The 18,807-nt window shown below is 42.8% G+C and overlaps 1 protein-coding gene across 1 annotated transcript in view; it reads left to right on the top strand.

The window, feature by feature from the left end:
* SS18 (SS18 subunit of BAF chromatin remodeling complex) overlaps positions 1-18,807 on the top strand; it is a 370,104-nt gene that overhangs the window by 42,629 nt on the left and 308,668 nt on the right. The window lies entirely within an intron of this gene.

The raw sequence follows: 18,807 nt of genomic DNA on the forward strand, positions 1-18,807 counted from the left end.
TTCCTCTGATACAATGCCAGAAGAACAACTTTAGAGGAGAAGGCTCCACATGAAAGTATTCCTACTAAAATTATATATTAAAAAGAACCAGTTTTCCCTAAACGAAACAGAAGCAGGAATGCATGACAGGACCAGGATAAGACAGCCCGATACTGGGTTCATTTTAGTAAGTATTCTTTATTAAATAAAACCCAAACAACAGGAGACCAGTAAGAAAGGTGTTACATTTGGCATTTTACATGTAGAATGTAGAAAATAAGACCTAAGAAGGAGACTGACACAGCAGATCATATATGTGAACAGATACTATACAGATGTTCAAAGTAAAAAGGAGTTAATGAATTCAGTGACAGTTATCATAGTGCTGTGATTTTGCCATCATACTTTGCTCTTCCTTCTCAGACAGTTTTTATTTCCTTTCCCGCTCTGTGAATGACTCACAGAAGGGAGAAGCTGGCTCACTGTTTCAAATGAAGTTGTCTTCATAATGTTGTAACATAAGTAAGCAAACATGCCACTTTCTAGAGCAGGATATGTGTATATTTTTTTGAAGTAGTCCCACTTTCATATCTAAAATTACTTCTAAAGTTAAAAGTGATTAACATTTTTGAGAAAATGCTCCTGACTGAAGAGGAGCAAGGACTTAATGCAAAAATACCATTGTACTTCTACAGTTTTCACCACAGAGGATGCTGAAACACTTTAATATGATTAAGAAAAAATAAAAGATCAGATTTTGGATTAAAAAAAACAGGAAAGAATACTTAAATTTACAAAATGAAGAGAAATTGTTGCGTCAGTAAGGCCAGGTGGAATTCAGCTGGAAGGCTCTTCCTTAGTGACATGGTTTAGTGGTGGCCTTGGCAGTGCTGGGGTAGAGCCTGGACCTGATGATGTCAATGGTCTTTTCCAACCTAGTTGATTCTATGATAAGACCCTCAATCCGCTAGAATTACTGTAAAAATATCATAATACAATCTGATAGAATTGAGCTTTATTTGTATTTTCACAAAGCCTCAAGTGCTCCAAGAAGTGGCTACCATGAAAAGCTGCAGTAAGGTGGACTGTGAAGCCCTGAAAATTAGGCAAGCTGGGGGCAGAGTAGGAATAAATGCTAAATATACAGAATTATGAAGATTGATAGTAAGTTATGCCAGAACTAGGACCACTGATGGAACACCAAATAAATTGGAGAAAAGAATACATGTTCTGGTAGCAAGATGAAGTAGAAGTGGTGCTGCTTAGATTACCCAGGACTTAAAACATTTTGGAAATGCAGTGGGCTGTAGCAGAAGGTAAGAAATAGGTAGTGTTTACAAAGAACAACAAAGGAGGTTCTGGGTGGGTTAATACCAATTTACTCATATGCAGTTAATCAAATGTCGGGTGAAATTATGTGGCTAGAGCAGTAAAACTTCCAGTCACGGTGCCACCAAACTAAATGTTCAAAAAGCAGTGATACGGAGCACTTGGCAAAGTCCCTTAACACTGATTAGAGTTTTATCAACCCCCTGAATTGTTGTGTTCGTCCTTATCTCTCCCATATCAAAGAAAAAAGATGAGTGGGTGATGAGTGGTCAAGACCAAATGAAGTATGTTTGTTTGGGATTCTGAACGTCAGAAGCCAGCATGTATAAACCAGTGGTACAGAACAGTGTAAATTTTGCAAGGATGCAGACCACGTGATGAAAATTAAAGGCAACACTTTTAAAATTGCTAACAGGAGATGCTTTTTATGACAAGCACAACTGCAGACTCAATCCTAGAGATATTACTGAAGCCAGGGGCTTAGTAAGATTTAAAAAATGGTATTAGAGATACATATATATATATATGAGAATGTACACAGTTACATTCAATCAGATGAAACAGTTTATTCTGAAAGAATATAAAACCTTGTGCTTCACAGCTTTATACAACAAGCAGCCTGTTAGAGTTTAGAAAGTATTTCTGTTGGTGCCTTGACAGTAAATACTGGGAGTATATTTAGGTTTCTTTTTATCGTAACTTTTAAGAACCTCCCTGCAAAACCTGGAAACGGGCATCATTAGCAGCAGACGGCTGGTTTAGGTTGCAGAATTAGATTTAAATCTGAACTGGGTGGTGATATTCTGCTCAGAAAATTTTTTTTTTGCACTGTGGTAAAATGTATCACCAAAATAATAGGAATACTGAAATATTTATGTTTCAAGCTTGCAAGATGCTGGATGCTTTCACTCTGTTCTCATGAGCTTCCAGTGATTAAGTTTTTCAGGAAAACTTGACTAATCCATGTCTGATTTCCCCTGCCTAGATCTGATGATTTTAAAGAGGAGGTTTTTGCAGTGTTCTAGAGATAATGTTTTCTAATTTACCCTGTTTTTCACTTGGTCTTATGAAATGAAGGTAGTAAAAGTATGTCAGTGGCTTCACAGATGTACAGCTTAGGTTTCTGGTGGGGAAGAGCTGTGGGGCTGGAAAGAAAGCTGCCGGAATAGCCAGAGCTAATAGTCTGTGAATTCTTCAGAGCACTGTGTTACATTCATTTGCCTTGACACTAAATAAGTGGTGTAGGTGAATTTCCATATAAATGCTTTTGCATTTTGGTTCATAATTTTCATTTAATCTAAAAGTTAATTTTACACAGCATAAATTCTAATCACCTACTGCAGTTGGTGTTGCCAGAAGTGTGCTGGCATCTTGACACAGGGCCATTACAGATACTTCTGCAGAAAAATGCCATTTGCTAGGGCAGGCTTGGTAGAAATGCACATTTTGTTTTTATGAAATTAAGTTCCATCAGTGGTACCTCCTGTCTGCTTTTTAGCAAACTTCAAATCAAGTGGAGAGTTTTTAGTCTTCAGTATTCAGTGCTGACTTTACAGTTTCCATCCTTATCTTTTCTCAGTCCAGCAGGGCCTTTATACTTCCTTTCTATGGAGCTACAGTATAAACAAGTGCCTCAGTTCTTAGTTTCTATCTAAATACTGATTATGGCTTCACTTGTTGAGAGAGTTTCTTGCCAACTTAATACAGTGTCAGTCTCAGAGCTTAATGATGAGTATATCTTTTTTTGTTTGTTTGTTCCCAGCAACAAAAGGGATCATTTTAGGTCTATCTCTTCTCATTTGAGCATCTTAAATAATCACATCTGTTTGCTCCCACCCATGTTTCCAGCTTGGATAAAATGTTTGCCTTCTATAATGAAATCCGTTATTTAGAAACTCACTGTTGGGGTAAAAGGGTTCTTCTGCCTATGAAGAGCCAGAGGTTTTCATTTCTTAAGCCCAGAGAGCCTGGCTGTGAGTATGATGAAGTATTTGCTAGCTTGACACTGGTTTCCTGTTTATCACCTGTTTCAGTACCCATGTGGGCTCAGGAAAGGTAAGAACACAGCAAAACTGAGGCAGGCGTGAAGGTTTCTGTTGCATCCCCTGAAGTTCTTGGCTGATGGCAAGTGGCTGATTTTAGGAGCATAAATAGATGCTTGGTGTGTACCAGGGTATCTGCAATTGCTACAAGCACCTTGTGTGCATGCATGGAGCCTGGTGTTCGCTGGTGCTTGGTAAGACTGTTGCTATGCTCTTGCTATAAAGAACAGCATTGATACTTTTATAACCTCAGAAGCTTAGTTCTGTATGGCCTGTATTATTGCCCTTCAGTTTCACATTGCTTCATGTTTTCCTGCTCTCTGGCAGCAAACAAGGAAGGCAGACAACCAGGAGTCTTATGTGAGACCCACTCTACTGATGAAGTAGCAAAGAACACGGAGATAAATGAATTTGCTTCAGTAGTTCTTTTGACTGTTTGGAAACTTGGAGTTTAAAATGTAGTAGACTTGAAGTCTATGGGCCAAGCACAATAGAGGTGACCTGCTGACTAAGTTTTCTTGATACTCTGCCCTATTGCCGTTATTGAAGTGACTACCGACAGCTGGTCGCTATCTGAATGAACACTTGGCAGCATGTTGGCATGACCAGTTCAAATCAGTGTTTTGAAGTGAGCTGGTGGGCCAAAGCACCTTCTGTTGAGCTGTTGATGTTTCCACTGAGTTGTTGCAGGAGAATGCTGCAGGGTGTCACGCTGGCTGGTGTGCATTTGTCTCTTTGCAACACATTGGTCTAATGACTCAGTAACTCGTAGGCTACCCTACATTATGCTATCAGTCATGCAGACAGTTTGTATATTTACATGAATATTGAGAAATTCTCTGCTGCTGTTTCTCTCATCATGGCACCATTTTAATCATCTGTTCTGTTTTTATAAGCCATGACAGCTTACCTTTTGACCGTGCCCATCTTCTACAAGGGTAGCAGGCAAGACTCATCTTGAAGCCTTTCAAAGATGCAAAGGTAGAATTGCTGCTGGGCATACTGGAAGATACCTGTGACAAAGAAGAGATAGCAAGTATTTACGGAGCTGGCCATGTTGTTGCTAAGATAATCTATAGTGCCTCCTGTGTGTTTGAGACCACCTTCTTGCTATGAGGAAGCTCTGAGCTCAAGAGACAGCTATGAATTAGTGGATTTAAATCATACTTATCATTTGGAGGCTGGGCTTTCGGGTGAGTACCAATATAGAGGACTACTCCCTGAGTGTCTAAAAGAGCACAATAATTTCCAAGCACCAATGCATGTGCGGGAGAGGGTGCCTGTGAGGCTTGCTTCTGTTTCTTAGTGGTTAGAATCATAGAATCATAGAAGAGTTAGGGTTGGAAAGGACCTTAAGATCATCAAGTTCCAACCCCCCTGCGGTGGGCAGGGACACCTTGCGCTAAATCATATCACCCAAGGCCTCGTCCAACCTGGTCTTGAACACTGCCAGGGATGGAGCATTCACAACTTCCCTGGGCAACCCATTCCAGTGCCTCACCACCCTAACAGGAAAGAATTTCCTTCTTATATCCAATCTAAACTTCCCCTGGTTAAGTTTGAACCCGTTACCCCTCATCCTGTCACTACAGTCCCTAATGAAGAGTCCCTCTCCAGCATCCCTATAGGCCCCCTTCAGATACTGGAAGGCTGCTATGAGGTCTCCATGCAGCCTTCTCTCCTCCAAGCTGAACAGCCCCAACTTTCTCAGCCTGTCTTCATGCAGGAGGTGCTCCAGTCCCCTGATCATCCTCGTGGCCCTTCTCTGGACTTGTTCCAACAGTTCCATGTCCTTTTTATGTTGAGGACACCAGAAGTGCACACAATACTCCAGGTGAGGTCTCACAAGAGCAGAGTAGAGGGGCAGGACTGGTTGATGACTTTGGAGTGTCTGCTGCAAGGAAGATGGACAACAAAGTGCACCTGCTCCTGGCAGAATCCGTAAGGTCATGTGGAGCCTCACCAAGCACAGAATTCACAGTTTCAGGACTGTGGGCACTTGTGACTACATCAATGAGATGTAGCTACTCCTTTTATATGGGGCTTCATGGATTTTCACAGGTGTACTGACTGGTGTCACTGGCCCATGCTGGGACAGCCCTCTCCAGCACCATCTTCTGCATATGTAGGTCTTGAGAGCAGGAGATACAATAATATCTTGGAGCCAGCAGGAGTTGATGGTAATGGGGAATGGTAGCTGTACAAACATGTCTTGGGAAGGGGATGCAGTAGAATACAGGCAGGTTCGTAGGAGAGTTTTGATACAGAAGGCATGGGGAATGCAGCCAAATGGAAGAGGTCTTCTGTGTTCTCATCAGTGAAGAGGAATCACCTCTCAAATCAGGGCTTAAAGACAGCGTGATTAGAAGATCATGATGAGGTAGAAATTTACTTTTGGAAGGAAGGAGAGGAGCAAATAATGTTTTCAACAGCAGAACCAATGTTGCCTATCTTTGCATTGTAGTATCAAGAACAACTGTATGATTGGATTCTCTGACGCTTAACGACGTGAGCTCTAACAACAGCCTTTGCTGAACTGAGGTATTAAATCTCTCTTCTTTCTTAGGTGGGCTGTTTCATGACCCCTGTAGGAATGTAATGTCTTGAAACATCTCTCTGAGAGTTGCGTGAAATTTGTCAGTTGAAATTTGTCAGAGTCCACTTTTCCTCAGGAGCCCTAACAAACAGCAAACTTCCACAAAAAAAAATGTCTGTAATCTCAGAGAATAAAGAGGAAATGTCTTGGGGGGGGAAGTCTAAAAAGTAGTTCAGAGAGCTGGCAAGTCCTTACAGAAACTGTATTATGAGTAGACATACAAATTGTCTCAATGTGGAGGATCAAAAGCTCTCATTATTAGGATTAAGCTCGTAGCGTAAGGTGTCCCTGCCCATGGCAGGGGGGTTAGAACTAGATGATCTTAAGGTCCTTTCCAACCCTAACTATTCTATGATTCTGTAATAGTAGAACATATTGAAATAAAATAAAGGCAAGCCACAGAATGAACTGTAACTATTCAGAGATACTGGTAGAAAGGAGGAGGTGTCCATTACTTCACAAAGAACAAAACATGCAGGCAGTGTTGCTGAAGAGTATTCGAGCTTAGGATATTGCTTCTAGACCTAGGTAGGAATAATCAGTTATGCAACTACCTGACGAGGAAGGATTCATTACGTACGTATGACTTTACTATGTTTACAGCAAATGATGAGATTGCAACCCCTATTTTAGGATTAAAAAACTAGTAAAGTAACAGCGATAGTAACAATAGAGTCTAGATTTGTTATCTTAGTGCCCATGTCAGACCAATTTATGGCAGGAGGAAAGGCAGTGGGCACATTAGAGGTAGGATCTTGGTGGGGATAATTATCCCCAGATGACTACTGGCAAGAGATGAGTATGGAGAGATGATGGTGGGTGGATCTCAGAGGGGAATAGCATGTATTGATCATATTTATCAAACACGGTGAGCTGACCACAAGATCCATAATAGTATATTGTCTCATTATAGTACAAAACATATATTAGGTCAAACATAGATTACACCTTTACTTTTAATCCCCACCGCCACTGAGGGAGCCATGAACTTCCAGCAAAGGATGTGATGGCAAGGGAGTAAATAAATGGTCTTGCAGAGAACCTGCCAGCTGCCTCATCCCATGGAAATGGATGCTGGGAAACCAGTAGGTAAAACTCCCATTTCAGACATCAATTGCTGCTGCTATTCAGTTGCACTGTTCCTCCTTTCTTATTTCAGAAAACATCCTTTAATTTTTAACTTTGCCTACACAGATTTACGATGTTAGGATTCAGTGGGTCCCATACTCCTGAGTGATTTTCAACCTGATTAAGCATCAGTGCAAATTTCCCAATTGGTGCTGAGAAACTGGCTTCTGGGGAGATGAGAATCCAAGGTCTCTACTAAATAGGCCATTCTTAAGCACCACTGTCTTCTGTGGTTTGTCTTTTTAATACCAAGCATCTAAGGATGCTAAGGATGTTCTCCCACCATCATCTTCAGCTGAGCTGGAGATGTGCCATCTGGGGCTGCAGACAGTGCTTGTGCTGTCGTCACCATCATAAAAAGAGGTCCCATTCTCTAGACACCCTTGCCTGAGCCGGGAGGGGGTAACTGCACTTGCTAGGGTGGGCAGCACTGGGGTGGCACAACAGAGTTCCTGCAAGCCACGGATCTCAGCAGAAACTGTTCTTCAGAGGTATTTGATTGACGTACACCTGCTGCTTTAGACCACGCTACTGGTGTGTACACAAAAGCAGGTACTTCTGAGGAGTGCTGAAAAGATATTTTCACACCATCTGTGGATATTTCCTAGCGAGTAAGCACAGGGACCTGGGAGCGATGGAGGGGGGGATATACTGTGGGATGACAACCATATTATCCATATTTTGACACGTCCTGTAACATCTGAGACCACAGGAGCAAAACAAACATTTCTGTTATCTCCAATCCCCTCACATTTTTAAGGAAAACCCTTCAGACTCCCCTTAAAGGTTTCTGAACAGAATCCTAAAGACTGCAGCTCTCCTCAGCAGCCGTAGCTCTGCAAAGCCATCAAGACCCGGTGGTTCAATTTCAACATCCCACTCTCTAGCAAGTTGTTGAAGCTCTGTAGCGAAGTTGAGTACTTCAAATCCTGCCAGCTAGAGCTCAGTCCTCATTCCCACATAAACACAACCATTTTGCAAACATGATCTGATATTAATTACCCCCCTGGTACCCAAAGTCAGGATTTCCTGATGCAGCCCGCTAATGTAAAATGCATTAGTGAAAATGCTGGCTCCAAGGGGTTAGGTTCTCTAAATAAACACAGCAAAGTTGTTTTTTATTCACAACTCCCAGGCTATTCTGAAAGACTGATTTCTCCAAGAAGAACAAAAAAAGACAGACTAAAATCATCCTTGGCTTTTTAATAGGTTATAAATGCCTTTTTTCTATTCAGTTGCAGGAACTGAATGTCAAGTCATAGATCAATGAAATCTGACTCTTTCTTGCCTTAGAATGAAGTTTGTCCAAGCTCCTTTCTGCAGCCATGTACTTTGTATTGTGTCTCCAGTGGTACGTGGATCACAGGACAGGATTGCACTTCTGACTTTTGGGCTAAGGTGGCAACACTAGAATTCAGGGGTATAAAAGGAAAAGTTTGTAAGGGCTAAGGAAGATTATTTTTTATATATATATATGTATAAATATAAATTCCTAAGGCACTGCCTTAGAGTTATTTTTCTTCCACTAAAAATGGAAAGAGGACTCAAACAAAGCCAGCTTGCAATGAATGAGAAAAGTTCAGCTCTGTTAACAAAATGTGGCTGTGAGGCCAGTGATTTCCATGTGAGAAATTGCCCGTGTCCTCATTGGCAATACCAGCTTAAGGCATTGCCACCTTCTGCCAGTACCACCGTGCACTGCCTTCGCGTTTGCGCCAAGACTTGGACACGATCTGGAATTTGATCTGGCTTGAGCAGAAATAAAAGGAAATTAGAAAACCCAACCAAACTAAACCAAGCTAAATCTCCCAAGCCATTCCCAGCACTGTTGTCCTGGGACACCTGGCAGGCACAGTGGATGGTAAGAACAAGACAGCAGCAGCAGGAACTAACCCAGACGTGGTTGCCCAAAGCTACTTCTTACTGAGCTGCTGCTGCAGCCTGGGTGCCAGCAGCAAACAGCTGGGGCTGTAACCTTGTGGTTTGAGGGTGAGAGCATCCTGCCCTGCCTGCGTGGAGCCTGGCACGCTGGGATTGCCGGGAGAGGGTCCCAGTGTGGGCCAGGAGTGGAGAGCACCAGAGGGAGGTGAGCTCTGCTTCCAGATGCTCTTCTGTCTCTTGCTGGCCACACCACCACGTTCATGAGCTCCTCCAAAGTCCTGTGGTATAAAATTTCCACACTGGCTAATAAAAGGCAGCCTTAAATGCCTGTGGGAGATGCCACAGGAGTCACAGACCACAGGTCATAAGCCAGCTTGGACTCCCCTGCTTCACTGATGGCTTCCCATCCTGCTTGTGCCCGGAATTTTAGAAGTGTCTTTGGAAACGAGATCCTTGTTCTGCCTTGTTTGCATTTTCCAACCTTGCTTTCCTTAGGGATCAGGGAACGGGAGTGTATTAAAGCACTAGGTTAGCCTTTTTATATGGTATAATGAGGCTGAAACGGTAGAAAGGATTTCAATCCACAAATGGCAACTACTATACAACTAGATTGTCAGAATGAGGTGTACTCAGTCCTCTTCCCATTTCAGAGCAGCTAAAGATACACGCATTGGCACGGTAAGATCATATACCAATACAAGCATCTTTTCCACACCCGATTTGAAACCCAACCGCTTGTTTAATATTACTCCACCATAAATAAATAGATTTGTATCTGGAGTGCTGTCCCGCACATACAACAAAATCTATCCAGCTAATGGTCCCATCACATTCATAAGGAGGGCTGAAACCTGCAATGATTTGAAAGACAATTCAGTTACAATTTCAACCGGACACTCGTCCAGGTCAGATTTTGTTTGAATCATCTGATGAGGCAGACTTAATTGCTAGAAAACTGCAGCATTTTTTAGAGCAGCTTTGAAATGTTAATTCTGAGGGTAAATGCATCTTTTGTTTCAACAGTTTATGTATGCCATGTTTGGTTACAAATTTAACTTTCTTGATTCCAGCTAAAATGAAAGCCTTTTCTGTGTTGACATTCTGGCCTTGCATATTCTATTCTTTACTTGAGTCACATCCTAGAAACTGGTTTACTTTTGTCTTCCATACTTGTGGAGGGATGAGTGGAATGGTGGCTGCAGTCTGCTCCAGAAATTTTCCTTAATCTGAAAAAAAGAAGTTTGCTTTCGGTGCAAGTTTTCTGCCAGGGTCAAGATCTAGGGGAGGGGGGTGAGGCCGCTGGAATTCCAACACTAAATACCTCTTTTCTACCCAGAGTTTTCAGCATTCATTCTTTGTTGCATAGGTCTGAAAGGTTAAAAATAACTGCACCTCCTGAGCCTTCTCCCTGGACTGGGTTCTTCCATGGGATTCTGTGAGCTTTTTCCACCCAAACTGGGTCAGCCTCCCTGCCTAGTTTTAAAATCTCCGGGATCCATCACTTTATAAAAATCAATGAGAACTTTCCCATTATATAATCCCAGCAGTCACGTATGATACGCTCTGGCCCGATTCTGCAGAAGCTTGATTTTATATATTGAAATGGTGATTATTAGTTTTAAAGAGCTGTGAGCTCCTTATGGAAAATTATGGGGAAAATTCTTCATCTGTGCAGTCTTTTCTCTGTCTCTTTATGCAGACCCCTTCCTTTTCAGGCAGGAAAACTGCAGTTAAAATGAGAACGTTTGCTGATTGAATTTAGGAAACTGTTTTAAAGTGAAGGTTGAGACAGTACATTTTCTTGCTTTGGCTCTGGTTGTGTTTGTGATCTATTTTACTCCCTGAAAATGTAGTTACAAGAAATGGTAATGAGATCACAAATATCTCTACAAATATTGTTTTTGTAGACGTTTTGATAGCAGAGCTGTTCATGCAGCTAGCCTGGGAGATCTGGAAAGAACTCAAGCAAGATTAAATAATGCAGTGGACCGTAACTATCAGATCAATGAATGAACCCAAATCATTTAGGTATTTATGTAAAAGATCTCATTTTTTTTCCAGTTTCTACTTAGAGAGACTCTTCTTTGCTACAATGCTTGCATAGTATTTGACAACTGACTCTTCACGTGCTAAACCAGTGTCCATCATACTCACCTTTATCTGTGCTCTGGCTTTTCTGGTGATATCCAATCATTTCTAGACTTAGGCTGGGTATTGGAATAAGAATTTCTTTGATCTGTGTTTATGCAGCACCTAGCACAGTGCTGTCCTGATGCATGGCAAGGGCTAGAAGATGTTCCTGCCAAACAAATGAACAGCGTCTTCGGGGTTTGGAAATGACATGAGGAATCATTCAAGATTCAGCTCCAGGAAGTAAATCACTAAGTCAAACTGTTAACGTTAGCTGTGACGGGCCGCTTGGTAGCAATGCATGGTTTGGAATATTATTGTAAACAATTTGACAAATACTTCAGATAATGAACAAAGTAATAAAAAATCAAAGTCTGCTCCCAGATAATTTGTGAAAAGGAAAAAGGAGTATATTTATCAAATATATTGTTTCTGCAAATAGTTCACCTCATAATTTCAGAGGGGAAATAGGTAGGAAGAGAAAATGAGCTCAACAAAACAAACATCGGTTTATATGTCAATATCCTTGTAAATGGCAATGACAGAAGGGAAATACAGCTAATTCGATAGGGGAACAAAATAGTTTCAAAACTGAATATTTGGTTGTGACTGTCCCAAACCTCCCCCTCTCCTTAAAGATGACAAATCCAAGGGGTCACACACTGCTGCCTGGTGCACCCCAGCGCTGGACATGGAGCCACAAGAGAGTCCCAGCTGTGCTGCTCCAGGAGCGCTTCCCAGCTTTCCTACTCTTTCAGTCACCATCCAGCACCATATATTTCCTTTTGCTCTCTGTTTGTCTGCGCCAAATGGCTGTTTGGGAAGCAAACAGGCACATTTCTGAATTCCAGGGGAACAGCAGCCCACCTCACAGTAGATTTCCTTATGACTTTTTAAGGACAACATTAATATCATTTATAGTCATCTTAATCATTTCTGTTGACAGAAACAACCGCAGAAGAGGGAAGCTTCTTCCAAGAGATTGACTCTGCCTTGCTTGTGGCTTCCCCCTTAATTAGGAAGCCAGAGGTATATGTCTGAAACCTACCTCAGAAGGAGCCGGGCAGGTTTAGAAGCCCCAGGACATCTGTCATGTCATGTACCCTGGGCCCTAGCCAAGGTGCAGATATGTCTGCATGACCTGCTGTCACATCCTGCCCTAGGTGGCATTGCGTTCCATGCAGGTCGCCTCCCCACCTCCCCCAGTTTTCATTTCAGTCTGGTGAATCATGGCGCTGGCTTTGACTGGGGTAGAGTTAATTTTCCTCACAGTAGCTGGTGTGGGCTGTGTTTCAGATTTATGCTGGAAACGGCATTTATTACAGAGGTACGTTTTGGTTACTGCTGAGCAGTGCTTATGCAGAGCCAAGGCCTTTTCTGCTCCTCACACCAACCCACCAGTGAGCAGGCTGGGGGTGCACAGGAACCTGGGAGGGGACAGAGACCAACAGCTGACCGCAGCTGACCAAAGGGGTATTCCAGACCATATGGTGTCAGGCTCAGCATGTTGACCCGGGGGGACAAGAAGGAAGGAGGCACATTTGGAGTGATGGTATTTGTCTTCCCAAGTAACGGTTACACCTGATGAAGTCCCGCTCTACTGGTGTCATGGTTTAAGCCCAGCTGGTAACTCAGAACTCTGCAGCCACTCGCTCATTCACTGCCCCCTTTCTCCTCCCCATCCCTCAGGGAGCAGAGGGCTGAACCCAGGACACCTGGAGATGGCTGAACACCATGGGAAATGGTGAATTAATTCCTTGTTTTGCTTTACTTGTGCACACAGCTACGTTTTACCTGTTAAACTGCCTTTCTCTCAACCCATGCGTTTTCCCACTTTTACTCTTCCAATTCTTTCCCCTGTTCCCACCGATGGGGAATGAGCGAGCAGCAGTGGGGAGCTTAGTTGCAGACTAAAAAAATAACTTATTTTGTTTCTGCTTGGAGTCAGTGTGATTTTTATGGGTTATTTTTTAGTCTGATCAGATACAGGAGAGGAAACTGGTAAGGCCATAGTTGAGATCAGGATGGAAACGAAAGCCAGAGGAGTAGGGAAAATCTGCCTGCTCCCAGACCCCTGGTTACCTGCAAAACCAGAGCCAGTGACCCGGGAAAGCAAAGCAGTCAAGTGTGTGTGTGCGTGTGTGTGTGTGTATGCATGTGGGTGGGTGGTGGGGTTCTGCCAGTGCCCATGTGCTTTCCCTTTGGAGCAGATGTTCCTCCTTGCTCCTGTGGGAAAACGAACATAAAGTCAAGGTTTTGACTTTCAGCTCCCTGCTATACAAAAAAGGCTGGAAAGAGTCCAGGGAAGGGCCACAAAGGTGATCAGAGGACTGGGAAGCCTGGTGTATGGGAAAAGGCTGAGAGAACTGTGTTTGCCCAGCCTTGAGAAAACAAGTTTCAGGGGGGGACCTTATCACTGTGTTCCAGCATTTAAAGAGTGGCTACAAAGAAGACTGAGACTCCTTGTTTACAAGGAGAACACAAGCAGTAATGTTTCCCTAGTAAAGTTACTCATAGGGATATTCTGATGGGGCGCAAGTGGAAAACTTTTCACAATGAGAACAATCAGCCATTGGAATAATCTCCCCAGGGAAGTGGTGATTCCCTACGCTGGACACCTGTAAGACTCTGCTGGACAGGGTGCTGGGGCATCTTTTCTAGATCATGCTTTGCCTAGAAAGGTTGGACCAGATGATCCTTGAGGTCCCTTCCAACCTGGTATTCTATGAGTCTGTGATCTCCGTCCCCTAGAAGGACGGCTGGTATTGCTCTCATGATGATGATGGACAGCCAGCGGCCGCAGCACTTTGCGCCTGTAGAAATCCTGGAGAGCAAAGTGGAGCAGTGCTCTCCTGCTGCTGGAATAATGCACAGAGAAGTGAAGCCCTCAAGATGCCTGTGGGTCCTGGGACCTGGGAGGGAGAAAGCCAGCCCCGGTCAGGGCTGGCAGTGGCTTGCTGTGCTGTCCTCATGTCCTGGCTGTTCAGCTGTGGGCTTCAGCACTACTTGCCACTCCCCAGAGTGGCTGAGGAGAAATCAGAGTTGGCCTCTTGAGATCTATGGCCACCCCTCTGATCTCTGTGTTGTATCCCCAAAACAGAACCTCATTAGACTGTAGTGGGGAGTCTCTGATAACACAAAGATTTCCTCTGCCAAATACCAGGACCCTAAGTAAGAATGAGACTGCAACTGGAGAACTGGCTATCTCGAGCCCCTTAGGAGGTCTCTTCTTTCCCATTGAGCTCTAAAACAAGGCAACATATATTTGCGGGTTTTATCTTCCTCCTTTCAACAGTATTATCTTCCATTAGTAGTACTAACCTTTTAAGGATGCATTTTCATTCTGTGAGTATCCTACTACACAGAGAGACAGGCAAGCATGGCATCCACATAAAAGTCTGTTTGCAGTGAGGAAGAAAATGACATCTGGAGAGGGTAGGTGCCACTGAGCACTCCAGACTCAGCAAATACTTTTTTCTTGGGATCTTTGGGGGGGGGGCAATGTGCATTTGCATAGCTCAGTAATAAATGCCCACACTATTAAACTCATTTTGGGGTGTCAGATGTTCTTCTGCTATTAGGCACATGCGAAGTCAGGACACCCTCCAGCAGGGAGTTGAGTAACAGCACCTGGCAGCAGACGGTAAGCACTGAAAGCTGCTATAATCAATGAAGGTTTATGCAATAAATGGCTTGTAGTAGTACTTAAACCTCAGATGTCTGTGGAAAACATCAACTTGAAGAACCTTCTGTCCTCATTACTTTAGAGTGTGTTTTTCAAACTAGACACAGAGCATTAAGGACTCTAAAGTTCCTTTAAAACCTATGCAAAGTTATGGATTAAAATTCACATTTTAAGAACCAAAGAAAAGGAAATCTGACTTTCAAAAACTGACTGTAAATTCTAGTTTTAAAGGTAGTAATGAAATACCCATGGAAGGGGACTGTGTTATCATATCCTCTTTTGTTGGTGTCAGACATACTCCTTGTCTTGGAGAAAATCAAAACCAAGAGTTGGGAAAGCCATTACAGGAGGGATGGATTTCAGTTTGTTGAGGTTACACAAGTCTTGCCCTGACTGCTCTTGTTTTACAGAAGGCTAAGTGGGTATCTTAAATATGAGGGAGCCTCTCCAGGTGCAGCCTCCAGGCAGGCAATAGCAAGAATACAGTAAAACACAAACAAAACCCAAAGAAACCTAGCTCTGGCCTGCCCAGGAATAAGACTTTTATTTTTACCTGCCTGACCTGATTTGCGGAAACAACACTTGTGGTACGAGCATTTTTCATTCATTCAGAGAAGAATGAATTGCCTTCTACAGACTCTTGCTTGCCATCTGCAATTTGCTTTCCCTTGCATAGTCTGAGTTTACTTTTCCTGAGGATCAATGAGCACAAAACCCAAATAGCACAGTTGAGGGGAAATCTGGCAAGCCTTGTCCTTGTAATGAGTGAAGTATTACATCTCGCTGTACCTGATTGCAGACCCTATGTTTTGATAGATTTAGATGTTAAGTGCCAGTTCAAAAGGTGGCAAAGAGGTTCAAGCATCTATAACCTATAGGAAACAAGTGAGTGCATAAGTCTCTTTATAGAATGGTTTGGGTTGGAATGGACCTTAAGATCATCTAGTTCCAACCCCCTGGTGTAAGTAGGGACACCTTCCACTAGACCAGGTTGCCCAAAGCCCAATCCAACCTGGCTTGAACACTGCCAGAGATGGAGCATTCACAACTTCTTTGGGCAACCCGTTCCAGTGCCTCACCACCCTCACAGTAAAGAACTTCTTCCTTATATCCAATCTAAACTTCCCCTGTTTAAATTTTAACCCGTTACCCCTTGTCCTGTTGCTACAGTCCCTGATGAAGAGTCCCTCCCCAGCACCCCTGTCGGCCCCCTTCAGATACTGGAAGGCTGCTATGAGGTCTCCAAGCAGCCTTCTCTTCTCCAGGCTGAACAGCCCCAACTTTCTCAGCCTATCTTCATATGGGAGGTGCTCCAGTCCCCTGATCATCCTCATGGCCCTCCTCTGGACTTGTTCCAACAGCTCCATGTCCATCCCAGAGCTGGATGCAGTACTGCAGGTGTGGTCTCACGAGAGCAGAGGGGCAGGATCACCTCCTTCGACCTGCTGGTGATGCTCCTTTTGATGCAGCCCAGGATACGGTTGGCTTTCTGGGCTGCAAAAATATGCTAAATCTCAGGCTGCCAGCCAGACAAGTCTGGCCTCTCCATACAATTGTCTTGCTTGTAATTCTTTGGGCATTTTTAAGATTGTCTTTTAAGTGTTCATTTCGCCAGCAGCTGATGTGGAAGCCCAGCCTTAAGCTCTTTAAATCTGCAGCAGTCCTTCAGCTGAGCTTCACAGCCTTCCAACAGATCCGTAATATCTGGAACTTGGCTGGTACAATGGTCTGATACAGTCCATCACGCAGTTTGGATGACTTTCTCCTCTGTGTTTGAGTGCCTGGACCACTCTTTGGGCTGATTCCCTGGGTGTGAGTGACCCACAGCACCCATGTTCTGGGTGCTCCCTGCCACACATCCTGGCATCAGCTCCAAAAAGGGACTTTGAGCTGAAATGCTGCAGGTCCTATGGGACTGCTGTCAACTCCCTGCAGCATGAGCTGGCCCATCTCAGAGCACCACCTCCTTTACATCCAGTGTTTTGGCTTTCCACTTTGCATATGCTGGGGTTTGAATGCACAGGTGAATTTGGCAAAGGTTCTAAGCAATTCTTAAAGTAGCAGGTACAGAGCACATGCAGAAACAAACAAAACTCACCTCTTTCAGGAAGACTTTTGCCATGTTGCTTGGACCTGCCATTAAATTGGATGCCCTCTTGCTAAAGGATGCCTCCCTGCTTCTAGGGCTGTAAACATCGGATGATAAAATCACAAGCTAGGTTCTGTCAGGAGAATCAAAGTGAAAAGGCTGCACCCCAGTCATTAAATTATACATATACATAAATCCAAATATTGGCGTTTTTTTTATTTTTTTTTTTTATTTTTACTTATAAAAAAATCTTCTGTCCTCCCTTCACACTGTTTGTGCATCAGTTTTATGTGAAAAGCCAACATTTAACACATCCAGCAATTAACACCTTGTTTTGTCAGCTCGAGCAGAGATTCTGCGTGTGCTGAAGACAAGGGAAAATCCATGTCATGCAGCAGTTCGGATTTCCTTCTCTACTTTAGCCTCATCTCTCCCCTATATTTGCTCGTGTATAAGTGTTCTAAAATGAAGATGGAGGTATATTCTTTATGCACCCACTGGGAAATTGTTTTTCAATACATATTTATGTGAACTGCAAACATCTTTAAATGTAAAGTTGTCATTACAGTGTCAACCATCTTGCTAACTGCTGGAAAACCCCTAACCTAAGCAGTGCTTTTTATAACTCAGCACATTAATTATATTTAGAATCCTTAATTATCTCTTTTCCATAGTCTGCTCTAATAAATGCCAAACATTTAAAAATAATTTTAAATAATGTTGCTTTCTTTGCATATTTTCAATCAACTGCACAAATACCTAAATTAGCTGGTGATTACACATCATTTGGTTTACTTTTGAAACTGGTAATTAATTGCCCAATGCAACACTTCCTTTTTAAGTCTCTGTTATCCCTCCCTATCACTGCCCTGAGACCCACTACTGGGTACTGGGTTGGGGTCCCAGCTTTCCTTGGTCCCCCTCTCTCTACTCGGGCTGTCTGGGTATCCCTCATCATCCTCAAGCCCACATGAATGTAGGAGGTGGTGGCCACAGCTATGGGAACACCTTCTCCACCATGCATCCACACCTTATCATTCTGGGTGTCTCCACTAATTGCAAAGCAAGTAATCAACATTTAAGAAGCAATTATGATTGGTAGTAGCTCAAAGGTGTTTGGTAGCAGTAGTCTCTGGGTCTCAGTGTATAAGTACTCCAGCCAGGCGTCTTCATCTTGGGAACATTTGACTGTATTAAATCCTAGCACACTCCAAGCAGCTGTAGATAAAAGAGGAACAGAACTAAGCTGCAATATAAATGGTGAGTAGCAGTATATTTAACATTCAGATACACACATATACTAACCCTTTTGCTTATACACAATGTCATTGGTCATGCTAATTGACTAACTGACCAAAAGGATGTCTTCTTAGTCAAGAGCTTTCACTACATGTTTTTTAAATATACAAACTTCTGCTGTAAAATTGTCTTTAACCAAATTTTAATGTATCATACTTTCTGTTTGGAAAGTAAATTTTAAAAAGAAATATCTTTCTTTTTCTTTTTCCTTTATTTTTTTTAAGGTACAGCACCCCCACACATATTTTAACTAAAAATATGTTACCCCAACAGATCAATATATTTTTTTTTATTAACAATTCTTGTTATGTTCAAGAATTTCCAATGAAATAAAATTCTATCCAGTAGAAAACTTTGGGGTAGAAGAATCACATCCCACTTTTACATTCAAAAATAAACAGTTTTATATGACTGACCTTTTTTAGTAGTCAATAATTTCATTTGGTTTTAAGCTGGTTTTATTGTGGGTTTTCTTCTGGGAGGGAGACAGAGGATTGAGGGAAGCAGATGAAAAGAGGCCTAGGAGTGAGCAGGGAGACTTTTTAAAGAGAAGGGGAGAACACCAGAGGGAAATGATAACACTCAATGTTTTCACTGATAGCTTCATTTCTGCTTTTGCTTTGCCGGTGCACATAGACTCCCCCTATGG

This window comes from Pezoporus flaviventris, unplaced genomic scaffold (genome assembly GCF_033815535.1).
Source record: "Pezoporus flaviventris isolate CSIRO_AGI_PZ_B2104156 unplaced genomic scaffold, CSIRO_AGI_Pfla_v1 ptg000007l, whole genome shotgun sequence".
Classification (NCBI taxonomy): Eukaryota; Metazoa; Chordata; class Aves; order Psittaciformes; family Psittacidae; genus Pezoporus; species Pezoporus flaviventris.